The sequence below is a fragment of the Dermochelys coriacea genome, chromosome 5 (genome assembly GCF_009764565.3).
Source record: "Dermochelys coriacea isolate rDerCor1 chromosome 5, rDerCor1.pri.v4, whole genome shotgun sequence".
Taxonomy (NCBI): Eukaryota; Metazoa; Chordata; order Testudines; family Dermochelyidae; genus Dermochelys; species Dermochelys coriacea.
The window spans coordinates 63,496,392-63,519,774 of record NC_050072.1 but is presented as its reverse complement, the minus strand read 5'-3'; the positions used below and the strand labels follow the sequence as shown (position 1 = coordinate 63,519,774).

At 49.8% G+C, this 23,383-nt stretch overlaps 1 long non-coding RNA gene across 1 annotated transcript in view; it reads right to left on the bottom strand.

The window, feature by feature from the left end:
* The window catches only part of LOC122460437, a 35,142-nt gene that overhangs the window by 1,569 nt on the left and 10,190 nt on the right, over positions 1 to 23,383 (bottom strand). The window contains exon 3 of the long non-coding RNA XR_006281741.1: positions 20,829 to 20,884. This is a non-coding gene — a long non-coding RNA (uncharacterized LOC122460437). The remainder of the gene's footprint in view (positions 1 to 20,828; positions 20,885 to 23,383) is intronic.

Genomic DNA, 23,383 nt, shown 5'->3' with positions numbered 1-23,383 from the left:
ACTTTGCAGCTTCTTAGTAACTTTACTTTCCACATAATATTTGAGATCACATAGGTGATAACTCTGTGACCTAATTTTTCTTCTTCAAACACAATTTACTTTTTTACATTTTAGAGCCATCTTCACCTCTCTGACCTTATCTGCATTGAGTTTTGCTCTGTCACAGCTGAAGATTGAATCCTAAGAGTAGTTGCTTTGTTTTTAAAATAAGCTTTAGATAATCATCCCGTTTTGGCGTTGCCTCAGAATTGATGTGAATCTTTCTCTCTCTTCTCTTTTGCATGTCATCCATCGCTAATCATGAGGATGGTCATCTGAATTACAAGAGCACTTAGTGCCAAATTTAGTCTTCTGATATACATTAGCAATTTTCATTGAAGTCAAATGGAAGTACCAGCAGAAATACAAGAGCAGCACTTGGCATAGCATATAGCTAGAATGAATGATAGTATCCCAATCAGAATTTTTCATTCAATGCTTTCAAAATTGCAACATCATTAAAGCAGTTCATGATTAGGTTCTGAACTAGCCTATATTAACCCAGATATTACATACAGTACAGCCAGCACACATAGGCCCAGATACTAATCTCATTTACAATGGTGTAAATCTGGAATAACTCCACTGATACATATAAGAGGACTTTGTTCTGAAGAAAATGCTTGCAAAGCTAAGGCAATGAATCCCTATCCTGGCCACTACTTCAGTGGATTTCAAGTAGCATAACTGATTCTCAGCTGACTACTGCAGGTATGGCAGAGTAGTGGATTGATGTCAGTTACACTGGAGAAATCAGTGGAGTTACCCGAGTGTAAATGAGGGCAGATCATGATGATATGATAAGAGATGGAGAACTGAGCTCTTTATTTGTCCTGAGACTGTAAAAGTCTTACTAGGTACTATTAACAAGAATGGTTTCAGAGTAGCAGCCGTGTTAGTCTGTATTCGCAAAAAGAAAAGGAGTACTTGTGGCACCTTAGAGACTAACAAATTTATTAGAGCATAAGCTTTCGTGAGCTACAGCTCACTTCATCGGATGCATTTCCGATGAAGTGAGCTGTAGCTCACGAAAGCTTATGCTCTAATAAATTTGTTAGTCTCTAAGGTGCCACAAGTACTCCTTTTCTATTAACAAGGACGTGCAGTTGAGACAACACATGACCAACACAAACAGTAAAAGAGTTTGATACAGAAACAAAAGCTCTATCCACAAGGTCAAATTCAAACCTGTTGTAAACTTAAACTACACCTACTGTTTTCAATGGAAGTTACACCCTTGTCTTAAGTCAGGCTGAATTTGAAGTTCTAATCAAACTCTTTCCAATACACATTGTCTGCATCTGACATAAGAAACAGCAACAGATGCAAATTTTAATATGCTATCGTTTGACCAACCCTATTTCCCCCAACTTCTGCCAACCAAACACAGGATAAAATTTCAAAAACAATGTGTGACAGGGCAAGGTCAGATGGCTATGGAAGAAAAGTCCTTTTGGAATCCAGGAAGTGGCGGGCGAAGCCCGTCCACTGCTAAAGGATCCCCCCCAGCCTAGAAGGGGGATCCACAGGACCTAGATTCCAATTAATTTCGGGGGACAGCTAATGAAATAACAGGGACAGGAGTGTGGTCAAAGGGTCAAACAAAGGGAACCGGACCAGGGCACCGAGCAGAGAATCCCGGATAGTGCCCACTGCTCCTCAAAGGCGTCAAGAGAGTCAGAGGACGCCGCCCAGAGGAACTCTGTCTGGATACGTGAACGGACCGAGGATCGGAAATAGGCCCCACAGTCACAGGAGACTCCATCGGCCAACCTCCTCACTCTGGTTTTATTAATGGCCATTTTAGCTAGGGCCAGGAGGAGGTTGACCAGGAGATCCCATGACTTTGTGGGGCCACAGATAGGGAGTGCATTGATAAGAAGGTGAGGGGAAAAGTGCAACCAAAAGCATAATAAAATATTGGTGAGGAGCCGGAATAGGGGCTGCAGACTGGCACACTCCAGGTATATATGTGCCAGGGTTTCCCTCATGCCGCAAAAGGGGCAGGTGTCTGGGATTGAGGTGAACCGCACCAAGTACACGCCCGTGCTCACGGCTTCATGAAGGAGCCGCCAACTGACATCCCCGGCGGGCTTTGGGACTAAGGTGGAATATAGGCTGGCCCACCGGGGCACCTCACCCTCTAAAGGTGGCAGGAGGTCCCGCCATTTTGTATTGGGGCAGGACACGAGGGTGAGGGCGTGAAGGGTGTGGAGCACAAGCGTGTAGAGATGTTTTCTTGGTGCGGTTTGAAAGCAGACCGGCTGCATCTCGTGCAGCCGGCTTACAGTGAAGGGGTGAGGGGATCGGTTGGGTCCACGGGTCAGGGGTCCAATTAAAAGGTCCAGTGCGCCTAGGGTAGGGGGTGTGCGGGACGTGCTCTTGTGCAGGACCCGGTCGAGATAAACCTGAGCAACGGGTGGCAAAGTGGCCTTCACCTCCTGAAGTATGCGCCGGGGAGTACAAGATCTGGAGAGCTCCTTATGCTGAGCGAGCGTCAGGGGATCCAGCCAGTCTCCCCGGTCATAGTCCAGGAGGTCTCCGACTCTTGTGACCTCTGCCAGGACCAACCTCTGGGGCACCGAGCGGGACTCCGCCACCTGCACACGGAGCTAGGGGTTGTGTAGTAGGGACTCCGTGAGGAGATCTGCCCCCTCGGTGGCTGCCATGGACCTGGTCATTGAAAAGAGTTTCCAGGTCCGGAGGAGGTCCTGGTAGAAGACCGGCAGCCCAGAGAGGTCTCGCAGAAGACCTCTCGGATGGAGATAAAGGAGCTGCCAGTCGTATCGGAGCCCACGGAAACAGTGCAGGAAGGCGTGCACCAGTATGCTCCACGCTGGACTACCTGCACCATAAAGGAGCCTCTGCAGGGCCTGGAGGTGGAAGACATGGACCTGAGTAAGCGGACATTTCAAGCCCTGCCCTCCCTCCTCCAGAGGTAGGTGGAGAACCCCTGCAGGGACCCAGTGCAGTCCTGACCAAAAGAACTCCAGAATTGATGTCCGGAGGTTGGCCAGGAAACCCGGGGTCAGGACCAGGTTTTTGAGCTGGTACCAGAGCATGGACAGGACTAGTTGATTAAGCACCAGCGCTCTCCCTCAAAGGGAGAGGCACCAGAGTAGTCCTGTCCATTTTCGGAGCCGCTCTATCACCCCCCCCCTCTAAATTCTGCCAGTTCTCTGGCAGAGAGGGATGCGTGGCAGAAAGGTAAATGCTGAGATAGAGCAGCGGACCCGTGCTCCACCGGATGGCCTGAAGTGCAGAAGGGAAGGAGCTCGCCTGCCTCCAGTCCCCTACCACCAAGCCAGAACTCTTGACCCAGTTGACCTGTGCGGAGGAGTCTGCCGAATAGATGGCCTGGCAAGCCTCCACCCTCGCCAAGTCGCCCGGGTCTTGGACCACGAGGAGCATGTCATCAGCGTACGCCAACAGGACCAGCCGCTGCTCCGGCTCCCGCAGCACCAACCCTGTCAACCTCTTTCGGAGGAGACAGAGAAAGGACTCGATCGCCAGATCATACAGCTGGCCCAAGAGGGGGCATCCCTGCCGTACTCCTCGCCTGAAGCTGACCAGTTCGGTCAGGGTCCAGTTGAGCCTGACCAGACACTCTGCGGAGGCGTACAGCGCCTGGAGAAAACCCACAAACAGGGGTCCGAAGCCAAATGCCTGCAGAGTGCTCAGGAGATCCCCGTGATCCACCCTGTCGAATGCCTTCTCCTGATCTAAAGACAGGAGGGCGAACAACAGACCATCCCTGCACCCGAGTTCCAAAAGGTCTCGGACCAGATATAGGTTGCGGCCTGGGACGGTGTAGGTCTGGTCTGGGTGGACCATGTCTGCCAGCATGGACCCTAGCAGCCGCGAGATTGCTTTTGCCACGACTTTGTAGTCTGTGCCAAGGAGCGAGACGGGACGCCAATTTCCTAAATCGTGGAGGTCCCCCTTCTTCGGCTCGCCTGCACGAAAGAGGGAGGACCCTGCTCTGCAAAGACTCGGCCCAGACGGTGACTAGGTCTGGACCCAGGACGTCCCAGAACACGCAGTAGAACTCCACGGTCAGCCCATCCATGCCCGGAGATTTATTGGTGGGCATGCGACGGAGGGCTTACGAGAACTTGGCCAGAGTGAGAGGCAGCTCTAGTTGGTCTCGGTCGCCTGCGCTGACCATCAGGAGCTCCTCCCAGAGCACTCTGCAAGCGTTAGGATCGGTCGGATCCGGGGAGAAAAGGTTTGCGTAGAAGGCTCTCACCCTTCCGCACATCTCCACCGGATCCGTGAGGGGGCTGCCATCTTCTGCCAGAAGGCAGATGACATGTTTCTTAACCCCCCTCTTTTTCTCCAGGGCGTAGAAGAAGCGGGAGCTGCGATCCATCTCCCGAAGGAGACAGATGCGGGATCGAACAAAGGCACCCTGGGCCCTATGGTCCTTGAGGGTCCGGAGCTCCTCCCGCTTCTCCCGGCACGCTCCACAAAGGGGTGGATCCCCGGGGCTGGTGGCCAGATGCCTCTCCAGCTCTAAGACCTCCTGTTCCAACTGCTCTATCGCCGCATCCCTCCGTCGGCTGTTGCCCTGGGTGTAGTCATGGCAGAAGAGCCAGGCACGCACCTTCCCTAGGTCCCACCACCGCCGCGCCGAGGGAAAGGCATGCCGCTGCCCTCGCTAGGCCAGCCAGAACTCCCGGAAGGACGCCAAGAAGCCCGCATCCTCCAGCAAGCTGTTCTTAAAATGCCAATAGGCCGGCCTCGGCCTCTCCGCGCAGAGGGAGGCTGTCACAGTGGCTAAATGATGGTCAGAAAATGGAGCCGGCCGGATGCTGGAGGAGTGGGCTCGTGAAAGATGAAAGCGTGATAAATAAATGCGGTCCAACCGGGAGTGGCGCGATCGATGGGCCTCCTCCCGGACAAAGATGAACGTGGAAGTGTCATCCTGGTGGTGGTCACGCCAGACGTCCACCAGGGAATGGTGTTCAACTATCTCCTGGAGAACGGCGATGGTGGCCGGGCTCTGCTCGGTCCCCGAGCGGTTCCGCTCCTCAAGGGTGATGTTAAAGTCCCCTCCCAGGACCAGGCACTCCTGAGGATCCAAGGTGCCGAGGAAGGCGGACGCCTGCTGATAGAATTGCAGCCACTCCGGGCTCGCTGCTGGGGCATAGATGTTGACGAGGTTGACTTCAAGCCCCTCCATGTGGGCCCGGAGGTGCAGCAGGCGGCCCGGCACAGCCTCGGCAACCCCCAGCAGCGCAGGCTGTAGGTCGGGGGAGAACAGGGTCGCCACTCCAGCCGTACGAACTGTGAGATGGCTAAAGTAGAACCTGTCCCCCCAATCCAGCCACCAGCTGTCTTCAGCAGTCGGATCCGTATGGGTCCCCTGCAGGAAAACCACAGAGTACCCCCCCTCCCGAAGGAAGGAGAGCACCTGGGACCTGCAGAGACCCATCCTACAGCCGTGGGTGTTCAATGTTGCGATGGTAAGAGGTACCATGAGAAGGGCTGGAGGGGATCCTCGCCAGCAGGGACGCTCTCGGCTCCCGACGGGCCACGCAGCAGTCCGTGACCTATCCCGTAGGTGAGTAAGGAGTCATGGAAGAGGCGGACCCGCTGGTAGGACACGGCGCCCTGCCTCCTGGTCCTTTTACCCTCCCCCATGAGGGTCCTTGCGGCCCGGAGGATTTGATTAAAGTCCCCCCATCGCTGGAGAGCAAGCTGTACTTTGTTGCGGGAGCCACGGACGTCTTCTAGAAACTCCCGCAACTCCTCTCACAGCGCATGGGGGGCTGGGGTTATGATCTCCTGGTTACTCCCCGACGGGGCCTTTGGTACAGCCCCGTGGCCCACCGAGACAGCAGACAGAGTGCGGACCCCCAACGGGGCTCCTGATAGGTAGGCCTGAACACTGGGGCAATAGGGGGAGGCAGAGAGAGAGGATAGCAGCCCCTGGTGGGTCGGGACGGGTAAACACAAAGGTCGCTCCCCGGGGGTCATCGATTGGAAGAGGGAAGGAGACAGCCCCAGGGGTGGCAATAATATCTCGGGAGGTTGACGGGATAGGGACAGGGGCAGGGGCAAGGTTAGAGGCGATATTCTGGGCTGGGAGAGGGCTCTCAGTGATGCCAGGCACAGGCTCTATCGTGGATTTAGCAGCCACGGCATCAGGAGGTGGACTCTCTCTTGTAGGGCCCTGTCCCAGGAAAGAGGTCGAATGCTCCTCACCAACGAGGGGTGCCACTGGTGGCTCAGGTCCCGGCCGTGTGGCACTGGCCATCACCTCAACAGGCTCGGCGGCCATCAGCGGGATGCCATCGGCAGCCGGGTTGATGGAGGAGTCCAGAGGCTCCTCGGAGGTGGGAGCAGAAGCAACAGTTAGGGGGAGGGAGCATGGGGAAAGGGGGGCCGGAGTGAAGTCGCCTATATCGAGGCCCGCTGGCATAGGGTCGTCCTCCCCGTGCGTGACCGGGGTCAGACCCAGGGCCTCGATCCCCTCATAAATGGATCTCCCCACCGGCACCAACGCGACGGTCGCCTCAGGGCACGCTGAGGTTTCAGATGGCGCCAGGGCGGGGGGGTCCCTCAGGGGCCTCAGAGGGGAGGGACTCCCGTGGAGGGGAGATACTACCTTCCAGTGCTGCCACGTCTTCCCCAGCCAGCTCTGCTGCATGGAACACACCCGGGGTAGAGCGGAAGGCTCGACATCGGTGCACCCCTTCCTGGTCTTCCAGGGGGCCTCCGCATCAGATGGAAGGAGCGGAACTCGAGCCTACCGCTTGCCCCGCTTCCCCTGGACTAGGACCCAGCCCTCCATGGCATCATCCGGGGGCTGGTTAGCAGGGGTTGTGTCAGGGGGCAGAGGTGATGGCTCAGGGACTCGAGGGGATAATGGTGGGGCAGGACATTCCCCTTGGGGCGGGCCCTCTCCCATGCCTGGCGGTGTCCCTGCCGCACCCTCCTCCACAGGCCCCGCCAGATTGCAAGCAGTGGGGGCAGAGCTCTTCCGCTCGTCTGGGTATAGTTGGGGAGGTGCCCCTTGGGCCTGAGCGGGAGCAATGGTGGACTGGGAAGGAGGAGGGGTGGTTTCGGGTGCCGGGGAGCCAGGGGCGCCGGCGATGACGGGGCCAGTGCCCTGCCGGGGCTGGGGATCCCGGATGCCCCTCCTTGCAGGGCCAAGGGGCAGTCCCTCTGGACGTGCCCCATCGCCTGGCATAGGTAGCACCAGGCCTCCATCGTGGAATAATGCACCCGGTAATAGGCCCCCTGGTAGGGGATTAGGAAGGACCCCTCCAGCACCTCTCCGTCACGCGCCACCGGCGGCAGTTGAAGCTGCACTTGCCGGCGGAACGAGAGGACGTGACGGAGGGCGGGGTCTTTGCAGCCCAACGGGAGAGGGCTGATGACAGAGATGGGTTTCCTCAAGGTAGAGAGGGTGGGTAACAGGGCGGCATTGGGGAGAAAGGGAGGGACGGAGGTCAGGACCAGATGGATGCCCAGGTCCTCTAGCGGCTCCCAGGGGACAAACACGCCCCCTACTGCCAGGCCCTTCTCCACCGCCTCCTGGGCGGTGGCCTCCGATGTTAAGAAGAAGATGACCTTGCCATACATTTTGGAGGCCGCCACAATGGCCGTGGGCCCCACCACCCTCGCCAACACCCGCACATAGGTCTCCAGGTGGGGCGAGGTGGGTAACAGGAGGCAACGGACGCCGTGCTTTCTGGTCATGGTGGGAAAGGGGCCCCGGCCACTATAGATGGTAGCGGAGGCGGTGGGCAGGAGAGATGACGAAGCGGCAGGTGGGGGGGCTGCCGCCACCTGGGCGTACGCCCTGGGGGCCGGGGGAGGGACACCCGCAGAGTTGGTGCAGAGAACAGAGGGGAGGGACGCCCCAGCCGGCAGTGGGGCCGGGGCACTGGGGGCAGCCCCTGCCATGGCGGGCCTGGTCTTCTTAGCGTGGCCCTTCCCCTTCTTCTTCCCCTGGCCCTTCCCGCCGGCTGGGGGGGTTCCCCCCAAATATGAGGGGGTGAGAGACGTGGCACCAGTGGAGGTCACCCCGGTGCCCGTCGCTGCTGGTGCCCCAGCGGGGGCGGTGGCAGATGGTTCGGCAGCGGAGGTAGAAGCTTGGGGGGGTGACGGAAGGACAGGCGGGGGAGGGGCAGCTCGGGCAGCTGGAGGGGCCCCACCTATCTCATCCCCCGCCATCATGAGTAGGGAGGGTAGGGGAGACACCAGAAGGAGGAGGGGAGAGGGGAAACAGGTCGACCACTCCTCCCTGCTAGGCTTCAGGCAGGGGAGGAGGGCGCGAAAAGGGGTGGGCTGGACGGGGGGCAATCAGGGGTTAGGGGTCAGTCACCGACACAAGGTGGAATTCCAGCTCCTCTTGGTGCACTGCGGGGGGAGGATACAACAACATTCGGGGTGCAGTGAAAAGGGTTGAAACTAAAATGGGGAGTTGCACAAGCACATGGGAGGGGGCATGGGCACACGGAGCAAGGGGCTAAGCGGTCTGGAGGTAGAACAGGGAAACCAAGGGGCTAGCTTCAGAGGCTGGGGCGGGGCAAACAAACAAAGGCTGCAGAAGGAAATGGGTGGGGCAGGCAAACAAACTGAAGCTAGTAAGGGGGGCTGGGGCAAAAGGGGGGGCAAAGCTACAAGTGGCAAATGGGGCAGGTAGTAAAGGGCAAAGCTGGGGGGTAGGCAGTTCGGGGAGGGGCACGTGCACCCACATGCGCTTGCACAAGTCTTTTTAGGCTGGCTGCTGCTTCTGGCCCAAAGGGTGAATATAGGGCGTGGCAAGCCAAGCAAGCAGCTGAGTCCAGAGGCAGGAGCTGAGGCAGATGGTATACAGCCAGTGGGGGTGGTGGAGTGGGCAGCGGTGGTGGTAGTAGTGGTGGGGGTTGGGGGGACACACAGATGGACCAGGGGGCAGCTCCACGCCACACCCCCCGTGTCCCTACAAACACAGTCAAGACCCCCACCACAAGAGCACAGTTTGAAAATTACTCAGTCCGAGGGCCCCCTCCACAGTTGTCTGCAAAGTCTCTAGGTGCTCCCCCACTGGTAGATGGTCCTCTTCTTCTCCTCCTCGGGCTTCAGTAGCTCCAGGAACTCCAGGTGGTGGTCCAGGCAGGCAGAAAGGACCCCTCTCAGGTGGTGGTGGTGTCCACAACAGCAGTGGTTGGGGTCCCTCACTCCTCCTATCTGCAGAGTGGGCTAGCAGCCCCCCCGCCCCCCGGGGCTGCAGTTGGAGCAGTAACAGCACCCAAGAGTGGGGGATTCAGCAACCAGCTAGCAGAGAAGGGGGTGGGTGTCTGGCCCAGCCAGGGGAGTAGCCGGAGCAGCAGGGAGAGCTTAGGGCCTAGCAGCAGAAGTAGCAGCTTCCCACCTCCCTCCAAGCTAGAAGGCTATGGGAGAGTAGTCTTATTGGGATCCGGAAAGTGGCCAATAAGGCCAAAGGATCCTTCCCAGCCTAAAAGGGGGATCCACAGGACCTAGATACCCAAAAGATTTCAGGGGACAACTAATGAAATAACAGGGACAGGAGTGCGGTCAAAAGGTCAAACAAAGGGAATCGGATGGGGACACCGAACAGAGAACCCCGGACAGTGCCCACTGCTCCTCAAAGGCGTCAAGGAAGTCAGAGGACGCCACCCAGAGGAACTCTGTCCAGATACGTGAACGGACCGAGGATTGGAAATAGGCCCCACAGTCACAGGAGACTCCATAGGCCAACCTCCTCACTCTGGTTTTATAGATGGCCATTTTAGCTAGGGCCAGGAGGAGGTTGACCAGGAGATCCTGTGACTTTGTGGGGCCACGGATAGGGAGTGCATAAATGAGAAGATGAGTGAAGATGAGTGCAACCAAAAACGTACTAAAATATTGGTGAGGAGCCGGAATACGGGCTGCAGCCTGGCACACTCCAGGTATACATGTGCCAGGGTATTTCTCACGCCGCAAAAGGGTCAGGTGTCTGGGATTGAAATGAACCACGCCAAGTACACGCCCGTGCTCACGGCTCCGTGAAGGAGCCGCCAACTGACATCCCCGGCGGGCCTCGGGACTATGGGAGAGTAGTGGGAGAGAGAGGGATTAGCTCCAGGCTAAACAAATCACTGTACCATGATAAGTGAAAAGGCAGCTGCTCCAGGTCAATTAAGACACCTGGGGCCAATTAAGAACTTTCCAGAAGGCAGGGAGAAGGTTAAGTTGATTGGGACACCAGAAGCCAATCAGGGGCTGGCTGAAACTAGTTAAAAGCCTCCCAGTTAGTCAGGTGGATGTGCATGTCAGGAGCTGTGGGAAGAAGTTGTGTGATTGGAGAGGCTGAGTAGTACACACCATATCAGGCACAAGGAAGGAGGCCTGAGGTAAGGGTGAAGTGGAGCTTGAGGTAGTGAGGGCTGCTGTGGGGGAAGTAGCCCAGGGAATTGTACATGTCATGTTTCTAAAAGGTCAGCTACCATAGCTGATATATTTGGGTCCCTGGGCTGGAGCCCGGAGTAGAGGTGGGCCCGGGCTCCCCCCCGCCACCTTTGCCCCCTGTTTAATCACTGAGACTGGGAGACAACAGAGGCTGTTCAAGGAAGGATAACTTCTCCTCACGTCCCTCGCCGGCTTATTATGAAAATGGCTCAGTATCTGTGACCCTTGTATCTAGGGAAAGAAGGGTTACGTGGAGGGTCACAGTGAGCCTCTGAGGCTAGTGAAATCCACCAGGAAACGTGGGACCCACGAAAGTAAGGACAGAGCTTTGTCACAACTGGGTGATTGGGAGTGGGATTTCGTTCACAGCATGATGGAAGAAAGAGGTTTTTTTAAAAAAATAAAATAAAATGCACTGGGGGTTTGGATTTTTTTTTGTTTTGGTTTTTGTTTGTTAACTTTATACCACAATGGAGGAGGTGGTAAGAGCTCTGGTACAAGCCACAGTAGCCCAGCAGGAGGCCACCCGGGTTCAGGCAATGGCACAACAGGAGTCTATGTGGCTACAGCAGGAAACCAATCAATTATTGATGAGCCAGGTGACCCAAGATCATGCTCTCTTGAGAGAGGTGGTGGACCAGCTGAAGATCCTAACCACCCAGGCCCAGGAGTCCGATGGGACGCAAACCCTGAGAGCCACTGGTGTCTCCAAAGATGACATCAAGAGATGACGTAGAGGCATATCTCCTCTCATTCGAAAGGACTGCTCAGTGTGAGGCATGGCCCCAGGACCAGTGAGCCAGCATTCTTGCCCCTTTTTTGTGTGGAGAAGCCCAGAAGGCCTACTTTGACTTGCCTGCCACGGATGCCACTGACTATACCTGTCTGAAGGCAGAGATCCTAGCATGAGCAGGGGTAATGGCAGCGGTAAGGGCCCAGAGGTTCCATAAGTGGAAATACCAGGAGAACAAACCACCAAGGTCCCAGCTATTCAACCTCATACACCTCGTAGGGAAGTGGGTACAGCCCAAGGTGTGCAGGCTGGAGTAGATTTTAGAAACTGTGGTCATATTCCATTACATGCGGGGACTGCCGCCAGATCTCCACAAATGGGTAGGCCAGAACGATCCGTCCACGTATGATGAGACGATCACACTGGTAGAAAGACGGATGACAGCCAGAGGACTGACCCGACTACCCAAGGAAGACCCAAAGCAAGCACCTGACTCCAACCCTGGAAGGTTGGGCAGCAAAACCGCTGGGAAGTCCTACGTGGAAGAAGGGGGGGGCCGAAAACCAGCGGGGACCCCAGAAAGAAGGGATTGGCCTGAGTGGGGGGAGCCCCGGGACTAAACCCCCTAACCCAGGGATAGGGGAGTGATTAAAAGCAATTATAAATGTTATGCATGTGGGGAGTGGGGCACATAGCAGCACAGTGTCACAGCACCGAGGAGCCTATGCAATGTAACTTGGGGGATTGGGAGGTCCCATGCTCCCTTATCCACCTCACGGTGGTTGCATTAGTCCCGAATAATTACACCAGGCCAGTGAGGATAAATGGAGCAGAGACTACAGCGCTTGTGGACTCTGGGAGTGCTATCACCCTCATATCAGGTAAGCTGGTAAAAAATAGTCAGCTGCTACAAGCCAAATGCGTAGCAGTGATGTGCGTGCATGGGGCCATGAGCCATTACCATAGAATCATAGAATCATAGAATATCAGGGTTGGAAGGGACCCCAGAAGGTCATCTAGTCCAACCCCCTGCTCAAAGCAGGACCAAGTCCCAGTTAAATCATCCTAGCCAGGGCTTTGTCAAGCCTGACCTTAAAAACCTCTAAGGAAGGAGATTCTACCACCTCCCTAGGTAACGCATTCCAGTGTTTCACCACCCTTTTAGTGAAAAAGTTTTTCCTAATATCCAATCTAAACCTCCCCCATTGCAACTTGAGACCATTACTCCTCGTTCTGTCATCTGCTACCATTGAGAACAGTCTAGAGCCATCCTCTTTGAAACCCCCTTTCAGGTAGTTGAAAGCAGCTATCAAATCCCCCCTCATTCTTCTCTTCTGCAGACTAAACAATCCCAGCTCCCTCAGCCTCTCCTCATAAGTCATGTGCTCTAGACCCCTAATCATTTTTGTTGCCCTTCGCTGTACTCTTTCCACTTTATCCACATCCTTCTTGTAGTGTGGGGCCCAAAACTGGACACAGTACTCCAGATGAGGCCTCACCAGTGTCGAATAGAGGGGAACGATCACGTCCCTCGATCTGCTCGCTATGCCCCTACTTATACATCCCAAAATGCCATTGGCCTTCTTGGCAACAAGGGCACACTGCTGACTCATATCCACCTTCTCGTCCACTGTCACCCCTAGGTCCTTTTCCGCAGAACTGCTGCTACCACACTATCCCAGTGGAGATAGAGGTTCATGGAAACCCCATTGAGGTGAGCGTGGGCGTAGTTCCTAAACTCCCATATCCTGTAGTCATTGGGATGGACTATCCAGAGTGTGATAATTTACTCCCCCCGGAGAGGCTGGAGGGAGGTGGGGACCCTGAAGATAGCAACTTGTCAATGGGGGAATGTCAAACCCCGATGTTCGCTGAGATTTCTCAGGATCTGTTCTCAGCCCCCCAAAAGACCCGGAAGACAAAAAAGGAGAGGAAGGCCGCGAAGGCCTTGGGAACCCGGATCCTGACCCATGGCCAGAAGACCTCCCTAGTAGGCAGATGGACGCGAGCAGCCAACAGAGAAACTTCCACCACAGAAGGTGAGCCAGAAGCTGCCCCAGCCATGATGGCAGCGAGCTGTTGGAAGAAACAGAAACCAGCCCCTGGGAGCTTGGGCAGGTTAGTCCCGAGAGAGAGAGAGACTTTTGGGAAGGACCAGGTGGAGGACCCCAGATATGATAACACCAGGAAAGAGGTGGCCGAGATTGATGGGATACCCGTGGATGGGAAGGTCTGGGGTCCCGGACCTTACTTTATAGTGAAGAAAGATCTTCTGTACCACGTGGTGCAAATGCAGAAGCAAGAGATACAAATTCTGATGCCACGAAAACATCAAAGAGCCATATTGAGTCTCAGCCACAGACACTTGTTTGGAGGACACCTAGGGGTAGAGAAATCCCAGGCATGGATCCTGCAGAGGTTCTTCTGGCCAGGAGTAAATGAAGATGTCCGGCGATACCGCACCTCTTCTCCAGAGTGTCAGTTACATAGCCCTCACCCACACTTGCGGGATCCTTTGGTACCTCTTCCAATAATAGAGGTTCCTTTTGAATGGATAGCCATGGATCTGGTAAGGCCCCTAGAGATGACAGCTCGGGGCCACCAACATGTGCTTGTTGTACTGGACTATGCAACCCGGTACCCAGAAGCTGTTCCCCTGAGCAACACAGCTTCCAAGACAATAACTAAGGAGCTAGTACAGATTTTTGCCCGGATTGGGCTACCCAAGGAAATATTGACTGATCAAGGGACACCTTTCATGTCCAAGTTGATGAAAGATCTCTGTTCATTGCTCCATGTACAAGCCCTCCGGACCTCTGTATGCCACCCGCAAACAGATGGCCTTGTGGAAAGGTTCAATAGGCCCCTCAAGGCCATGATCAGGAAAGCGGTGAGCCGGGATGGGAAAGATTGGGATACCCTATTGCCTTTCCTCATGTTCGCCATCCGGGAGGTTCCACAAGCCTCCACGGGTTTCTCTCCATTCGAACTACTATATGGGTGCCACCGTCAGGGCATATTGGATATAGCCAGAGAAGCCTGGGAAGAGGAGCCAAATCCCGGAAGGAACATAGTTGAGCATGTACTGCAGATGAGAGATCGGATAGTCCGAGTTACGCCCATTGTACAGGAACACTTGGAGAGAGCACCGGAGACCCAACGAACCCATTATAACCACCACGCGACGCTTCAACGGTTCCAACCAGGGGATTGGGTGATGGTACTGGTGCCCACAGCAGAAAGTAAACTGTTGGCCTAGTGGCAGGGACCCTACAAAATAATCGAAGCCATGGGAGAAGTGAACTATAAGGTGCGGCAGCCAGGCCGCCAGAAATCGGAGCAAATTTACTACATCAATCTTCTAAAACCTTGGCACGATCGAGAGGCATGCTTAGTCATGCAGGAGACCCTTCCCCAGGAGGATAATTTACACGAGCAAGTGAGGATATCATCCAACTTGACACCGATCCAAAAGATCGAGGCAGCCCGACATGATCAACCGCAACAGAGATGTGTTCTCCACAAAACCAGGGCAGACGACTGAGACCTATCATCATATCTGCACGATCCCCGGAGCCAAGGTAACATTGAGACCCTATCAAATCCCAGCAGCCAAAAGAGAGGAAATCAAAGCCGGAGTAAAGAAAATGTTAGAATTAGGGGTTATTGAAGAATCTTACAGTCAGTGGTCTAGTGCAATTGTTCTAGTGCCTAAACCTGATGGTACCATGAGATTCTGTAATGACTTTCGCCGACTGAATGAAATATCCCAGTTTGATGCATACCCCATACCATGCATCGACGAACTGGTTGACCGACTGGGTAGTGCCCGATTCTTGATTACACTGGATCTGACAAAAGGGTACTGACAGATTCCTCTGACCAAAGAAGCTAAAGAAAAGACAGCATTCTCCACCCCGGATGGGCTATTCCAGTACACTCTCCTCCCTTTTGGGCTACCTGGGGCCCCAGCCACATTCCAGCGCCTTATGGATAAGCTGCTGCGCCCCCATACTAGTTATGCAGCTGCATACCTAGATGATGTCATCATCCATACGCCAGACTGGGGAACCCACTTGGAGAAAGTTGAGGCAGTACTGCGCACCTTAAGGTGGGCTGGCCTCACTGCTAATCCCGCTAAATGCACCATAGGGCTAGCAGAGTAGGTACCTGGGATATATTGTGGGAAAGGGCATAGTGAAGCCCCAAACGAATAAGCCAGAGGCAATTTCAAACTGGCCCCAGCCGACCCGAAAGAAGCAGGTCCGTGCGTTCCTAGGCGTGGTAGGCTACTATCAACGGTTTATTCCCCACTTCGCCACTAGGGCAAGTCCCCTAACAGACCTGGTGAAGGCCCGAGGTCCAGACATGTTAAAGTGGACCGACGTACCAGAGGGAGCATTTACAGACCTTTGAACGGCCCTCTGTAATGACCCCGTACTCATAGCCCCGGACTTTAACAGGGAATTTGTTTTACAAACAGACGCTTCCGAGGTGGGGTTGGGAGCAGTTCTGTCGCAAATGGTGGGAGAAGAGGAACACCTAATCCTCTATCTAAGCAGAAAGCTTCTCCCAAGGGAACAGAAATATGCAGTAGTCGAGAGAGAATGCCTTGCTGTCAAATGGGCTATGGAGAGACTGTTTTATTACCTCTTAGGCTGGCAATTTACTCTTGTAACAGACCATGCACCCCTCCAATGGATGCAGTGGAATAAGGAAAAGAATGCAAGGGTCACCAAGTGGTTCTTATCCCTCCAACCATTCCAGTTCCGCATACAGCACAGGGCTGGATGTCACTATGGCAACGCTGATGGTCTGTCACAAGCATACTGCCTGTCATCCCAAGTTGCCCAACTCTCTGGTGTTGAGCGGGGGGAGGGGGATATGTGACGGGGCAAGGCCAGATGGCTATAGAAAAGTAGTGGGAGATAGATATATTAGCTTCAGGCTAAACAAATCCCTGGTTCCAGGATAGGTGAAATGGAAGCTGCTCCAGGTCAATTAAGACACCGGGGGCCAGTTAAGAACTTTTCAGAAGGCAGGGAGAAGGCTAGGTTGATTGGGACACCTGAAGCCAATCAGGGGCTGGCTGAAACTAGTTAAGAGCCTCCCAGTCAGTCAGGTGGATGTGCATGTCAGGAGCTGTGGGAAGAAGTTGCGTGATTGGAGAGGCTGAGTAGTACACACCATATCAGGAACAAGGAAGGAGGCCCTGAGGTAAGGGTGAAGTGGAGCTTGAGGAAGTGAGGGCTGCTGTGGGGGAAGTAGCCCAGGGAATTGTACATATCATGTTTCTAAAAGGTCAGCTACCATAGCTGATACTATTAGGGTCCCTGGACTGGAGCCCAGAGTAGAGGGTGGGCCCGGGCTCCCCCCTCACACACATACCTTTGCCCCCTGATTAATCACCGAGACTGGGAGACAACAGAGGCTGTGCAAGGAAGGTTAACTTCTCCTCACCTCCCTCGCTGGCTTATGATAAAAATGGCTCAGTAGACTGACCCTCGTCTCTAGAGAAAGAAGGGTTACATGGAGGGTCACAGTGAGCCTCTGAGGCTAGCGAAATCTGCCAGGAAACGTGGTACCCACGGAGGCAAGTACAGAGCTTTGTCACAAATGTTAAACAGTACTCAAACAACAGCTGAGATTACAACTAGTCATAGTTTGCAATCTCATTCAAATAGAAATTTTTGTGGGGGAGAGAGAAAAACAACAAACATTTTAACTAGAACATAGCAAAGATAACCTGTATTGATGTCACTTTTGAATCTATTACACAGAAGAGGTACAGAGAGTGTGTCACTTTTATGGGCCTTTATCATTCAGGACCTTGGGAGAATTTAAAGACTTTTCTTATATAAAGAAGTGCCTTCAAAATAGATTACATCAAACAATTAAAAACTACACATTGTTTGTAGTTCCTTTTAACTCATTTATCCCGAGGCACTGAACAAGAGGATAAAAGTATAAAATCACCAGTACTTTGGTGAGAGTACACCAATAGCATGGTATTTCTACTATATTCTGCTAGATCAAACTGACTTTAAGCCTGGATTTTAAGACTGAAATCATTCTAGAGTGCACATTTTAAGAAATTATCTCTTATTGAGGAAAAGGTACAGTACCTCCAATCTACATTGGTTTATTTTACAGCACAGGGTATAAAAAGAGAAGGTATGATTAGTTACTTCTGTACTCTCAATCTGCACTGATTGAAATGTAAGACTGTTATTTTCATCAGGTAGCTTTTAAAACTCACCTTGCACACATCTAGATGGCTACTCAAGGTATAGGGCAAAGGGGAATCTGGAACAGAATGTTTTTAACAAAGATACAAGCACTGATTTATTCCTTGAACTTTTATGAACACATGAAGAGACTATATTTTTCTTCTTTTTTTATCTGTTTACAAGAAAAACCTGATTAGGATCTCATCTAGCACCATTTCTAAAACAACTATCACCATAGCATCTAAGTGATATGAACCTCAAAACATGGCTTTACACAACTTTATTCTGTAGGTGTAAACAACAACATGAACATCTTTGAGTTAACATGAGCTAAGTGAAAACTGATTCCAGCAAAAACCCCAACCTCAATCACATAACAAGAGAAAATTGCAAAAACCACTAACAAAAATTACAGTGGACTTTCCTAAGGCTGCACATGCTGGAAATCAAAGGATACTTTCCAAAGGCTGGCAGGTGAAGTCAATGAGTGGTATGACTGGATCCCCCACTCTGAAGCGACCACATAACTTTATAAAAACAATTGCACTGGTTTTGTCAATATAGTCCACCCCTTGGGTGCTGCCTATTCCCCTCCATAGTTGTTACTATTATGATGTCACACAACCTCTGGATGAGTTGGCAAAAAATGTGTCACGTTCTATAGCTACTACCAAAGTTATTCCATTAGACAGCCAGCAGAAGAGAATTCTAAAATTGCCATATATTTCCATGTCACCTGCTCCTATTACAGAGCAGCATAAAGCGGCCACAGTGGGTCCAAGTTTCTGGCTGATAGTCCCTACCCAATAGCCCTTACAATCTCTGCATTAGGAAAGAGGAAGGTTAGACTATAACCTTGTAGATACTTTGATTAGCAATATATTCATCTTGAATGTTTTGTCATTTCCCTCCTTCTCCTGTTAAATATTGTTACAAGACTACAATGGGTTTCTGGGAGCAGTGTAATCATTCTCATCTCCCCATGGCCCAAGGATCACAGGTGAAATCCTGGCCAAGTCACTAGTAGTTTTGGCATTCAGTGTGGCCAGGATTTCACCCCAGGGGACCAAATCACCCAAACCTAGTTTTCCAGTGTAGGAAAACGAGCACGCCTTTAAACAGAACAAATAAAACCATTTATTTGTAATTCTCTCAATTTACTTTTAGCCTTGGGAGACAGATGTCTCTTTGAGGCAAGGACTATGTGTTATTGTGTGACCTATCAGGACTGCCATTTGCCACTCCATATGAACGGTTATATTGTTTTGTTCAGATAGCTTTTAGCTGGAAATGTGATTAAAAACCAGAAGCTTTCTGCTTTCCTGAAGTTAGTTTTACTTTGATCTCAACATTCCATGTAATCCCACTAAAAATTAAATGATTGAAAGATTAAATTCAATGCATGGTATTAAATGAACCTTTCCGTAGCCATCTTGTTTCATGGCATTTATCTTTGTGTAATACAGAGGTACACGTAAAATTCCAAAATATTGTAAGTGGTGATGCTGAGATTGGAAAATGTTGCTCTGCAACTGTACTTGCAGTTTTAGTAACTTGGTAGAAAATACCTTGAAGTATAACATGTATGCCCATAAATAATAATGCATATTAAAATGTTTTAGCATAGTTTAGGTTTGTACACAGTGTATATCATGTATTGTACACTTACATTTGGATGGCTTTAAAGACTGGTTTTCATGCTGTTGAAGAGGAGAGCTGTACAGACAGACTTTGATGGTTTAAAACGATAATTGAATTTACAAGAAGAGAAAGATATCAGCTGTTTTGATAGTTAAAATCCAATGTGGATGATAGAGACACTGCATGACTCTGAGGATTTATCACCTCTAGGTCTCTGATTCACACCCAGCTAAGGTCAATAGTAAGTTGCAATTGAAACACCTTATTATCATAATTCCTAGTGGGAAAGTGTTCATAGTACAAAATCCACCATTATAATCAGTACTAGACTTAGCAACAGAAATGAGATGCTTTCTGCATGGGCCACAGATACTGGAATACTATGCAACATCTAGAGTTGATTGCTACGGGTTGGGGTTCAGGTGGAGGCAGAAGAAGTTCATGAAATCATTAAACATTCTGTATCTGTTGCATGCTTCATTCTTCAGAGCCAAGAGCTGACACCTTTCACAAACATAAAAGCTCCCTCATTCACTTTGAAAAAGAACATCTGATTTCATTACAGACTACTGAAACTCTATTTCTCTTCTAACTGTGGCAGTCATTCTAGCCCTTTAAGTTTAAACTCTCACCACTATCACCCCAAGCTTTAGGACTAAATAGCTACTCAGTTATGTTTCACCAAGGTCACCAACTTTGTGGGACTGAGTCTGCTTTCAGGAATAACATTGGTGTCAACCCTTTGACATCAACAACAATAGTCCACATTTAGAGTGGTGTAAGGAGGACACAGCTTCATTTAAAGGAGGACTTGCTGAGCTTTCCCATTTTGTTAAAACATCTTTGTTTCAAACAAGAAGAGAAGGGACAATAACAGCTCACAGTTATCCTATTGCCTTGCTCTTTTCAGATTTGTTTAATATTAGGGTGTCCAATTCCCTTAATTTGGCTTCATTTTCATGCTCAAGTTTCCTTGTTAAAAAAGAGTACACAAGCAAATGAGACCATACAGCATAGAAATATCTACAAAAAAACTTGCGCTTTCATCATCTCTTCATTCCTACCTTTGAAAATGTAAGCTACCAGTGAAATGTACATTTTGGGTTTCTCTCGGTAACCAAAAGAGATATAATTATTGAAATCATATCACCATCTTTTACTTTCTATGAAAATTATAAATCCAATCTTTTGTAAATTGATTTAGCATGCAACATGTATTAGTAGCAAGAATAACCATATTATTTTGTGGATGGGAAAGGGAAGAGATTAAATCAACTGCATTGTTTAATTACTCACAAAATCTAAGGAAATGAAAAGATAAACTGTCTCCATGATACCATGTAATCACTTTAGTGTTAAACCTATTAATGAAATATGTTAAGATGGCATAGAATATCGGGGTTGGAAGGGACCTCAGGAGGTCATCTAGTCCAACCCAAAACTAAACAATTCCTGACAGATGTCAACAATGGATCTGTAACTTCTCCTTTCTGGGACAACAAATCTACAATAGACAGATGTTACATGGAAATTAAGGCATACTAAAACCAAGAATTGGGGGAAAGCTTTGAATGGCAGATCAACAAACTGCTCCTTCAAAAAGAAACCTCGTAAGGAAATAAAAGTAGGCCCAGACTTAATTTGTCATTAAACTAAATATGTTGCCAGTTTTTAATGATTCCCAAGGCAGAGCTAAATAAAGAAATGTCTATTTAATATAAAAAAAAACAACACACACCATACAGTGGCAGTGCTGGAAAACTTGCCAGTCTTACCCAAGACAGGCAGCTATGGACACCTCAGTATCTGCAGAATTGCCTTTTGTCTTTTCCTACAGGAAATAAATTGAATAATGAAAATATTAAGGGTAACTAACTACAGTTTGCATTTCCTTATCTAAAGCAACTACCAAGGTTTAGTATCACCTCTAAAACAGACACCTCTAAAAGTTGGCACCTTCTGTGCATAGCTGGTAACATTAATCTAGGTGCAGAGGGTTGATAACAAACAGGTCTGTATCATTTAGTCCTGATGTAAGGATACACCAGGTGAAGGGGCTGGAGGAGGACTGCCATGCAAGAAGACCTCTGAACCACTACATGCTGCAGAGGCAGCCCCTGTGCCAGCGGACATGGAACCTGTAGCCCCACAACTCCTATTTAGAGGATGCATAAGGGCAGCATATTCAATAGGCTTGAATAGATGCTGTGGACGAGGCTGTGTTACAACTCCACATCCCAACAGTGGATCATAGAGCAACGCAGGGAGAAGGATAAATTCCATCCTCCCCCACACCCAGACTTGTAGTTCATCATACAAAGATGGATTACTCAGGCTTTGTTCTGAGAGTGTGAATTGCACCCTCTGCGTGTTTGTATGCAGTGATATGAGCAGTATAATATTATTGTGTGTGTCCCTTGTGTATTATTAGATTAGAAAAACTATACAAGCAAAGCTGAGAGGTTCTGACATCCCAGGGGTGCACGTAAAAACACTCCTATTACTAGCACTCTAAAAGTGCTGCAAACAACACAGAAAGAAAATTTGCTTAGAATTTAATTTTACAGACCTCTCATATTCCTCTCAAAAGTTGATAGCTTCACATGTGCATAAAAATAAATTCTCTGATCACTGAACATGCTTCAGTGCCATTAAAAAAAAACATAAGCAGAGATGGGAGGACCCAACTCAAATCCTTTGAGCATTTCATGAGAATCTAGTTTTTCAAGCCTTTTAGAATAATATAGGCTTTATATTCATTAGAGAGCAGGGAACAAGAGACTCAGAGAGGTGAGGGAATTGCCTGTAGAATACATGCAGCTCAAGAACAGTAAGAGAGAAATTTTTAAAACATGCTAAATCTACAAGATTCCTAAGAGCCAAATCCTGATCCTCGATTCCATGCCAGAAAGATGCAAGGGGTCCTCTACCTTTTCAGCATTTTTGTTCTAGTTTTCATTGTTTTTAAGAGACGTAGTCTGAATACCATGGTCCTAATTCACCCTTTGTAACTTCACTGGAGTTATGCTATAGAGGAATTTGACCAGTATTTTACGGGAAACAGTTTGTTTCATTTTATTATTTGTATTATCATAGTGCCAAGGACTCCCAGTCATGGCCGAGGACCCTAGTAAATATTTTGATTCTTACAGAATGCTTTAGAATTCGGATCTGGTAACTCCAACTTCAGACTGACGATCACTAATACTAAGACAGCAAATACTTTCTATAGCATATTTTATATAATACTAATGATACCCAGAAATACCTGCCAACAATTAGAAAACTTAGTATGAATTGGCTAAATTTGTTCTACATATAGTTGTCTTCCTTACTGACAGCTGACTTTTTTGTTTTCTTTAATGTAATGCTTAATAATGTTGAGATGTGAAAAATTATAAAGTAACAATTTTACTTCTATTCATACTTGTTAAGGGTGCATTCAAAATAGATTTTTTTGAACACTCTTTCGGAAAATTGATCTCCTTAGGGGGAAAAAATCGTTTTTTCCCTTTATTCAGAGACATTGAAAAAAAACAAAAACAAAATAAATTCACAAATCTGTCAGTACAAGCATGAGAAATCGCTCATTATCAGTCAGGGGCAATGCTAACATTGTTTTAAATATTCATATACCTCATAATGCAGTTGTCTGGTTTTTTCCTTTGTCTGATTCACACATCATCTGACACATGGAGAAAATGAATGTCAAATAGCGTCTGGGACTCCTTTGTATATAACCAATTAGAGGGATCCACATTTAAGGCATTTTTCCCCCAGTGTTCAGCGGAGAGTAATGGGACACAAAGAAACCACGAGCCCCATCTCACTGTGCAGAACTGTTCAACCTTTACTGAGATTGAGCTTTGATTTATGAGCCAGTGACATATGGCTGAGTTTTCTGAGGGTCTGATAATTCCAACGATAATTGCTTAGGTGTGAAACTGTGAATGATCAATAACATTATTGTGGAGTATGTGGGCAATGAGCATTCATGTTCACATGATTTACAGCTCTTGAAAACTGAATAGCAGAAACATACAGAGGTTGCTTAATAGTGTGGAAGATTGAAAAAAAGATAAATGCATCACTAGTGTTTTTCCCCTTTGGTGGTGTTTTTCCTTTAAAGCAAATTGGGGGTCATATGCAAACAGATTATGTTTGTAGGTAAAGATGTTGGACAAATATTGAAATGTCTAGCCTCAGACTCAGGACCCATCTTGTTTAGTTGCAGCAAACCACAAGTTCATTGAAAGTTCTTGAGTATTTTGAGTGAATTGGGAATGCTTTGTCATTTGATTCTTAAATGCCAGAAATGTGGAGGTTTCTT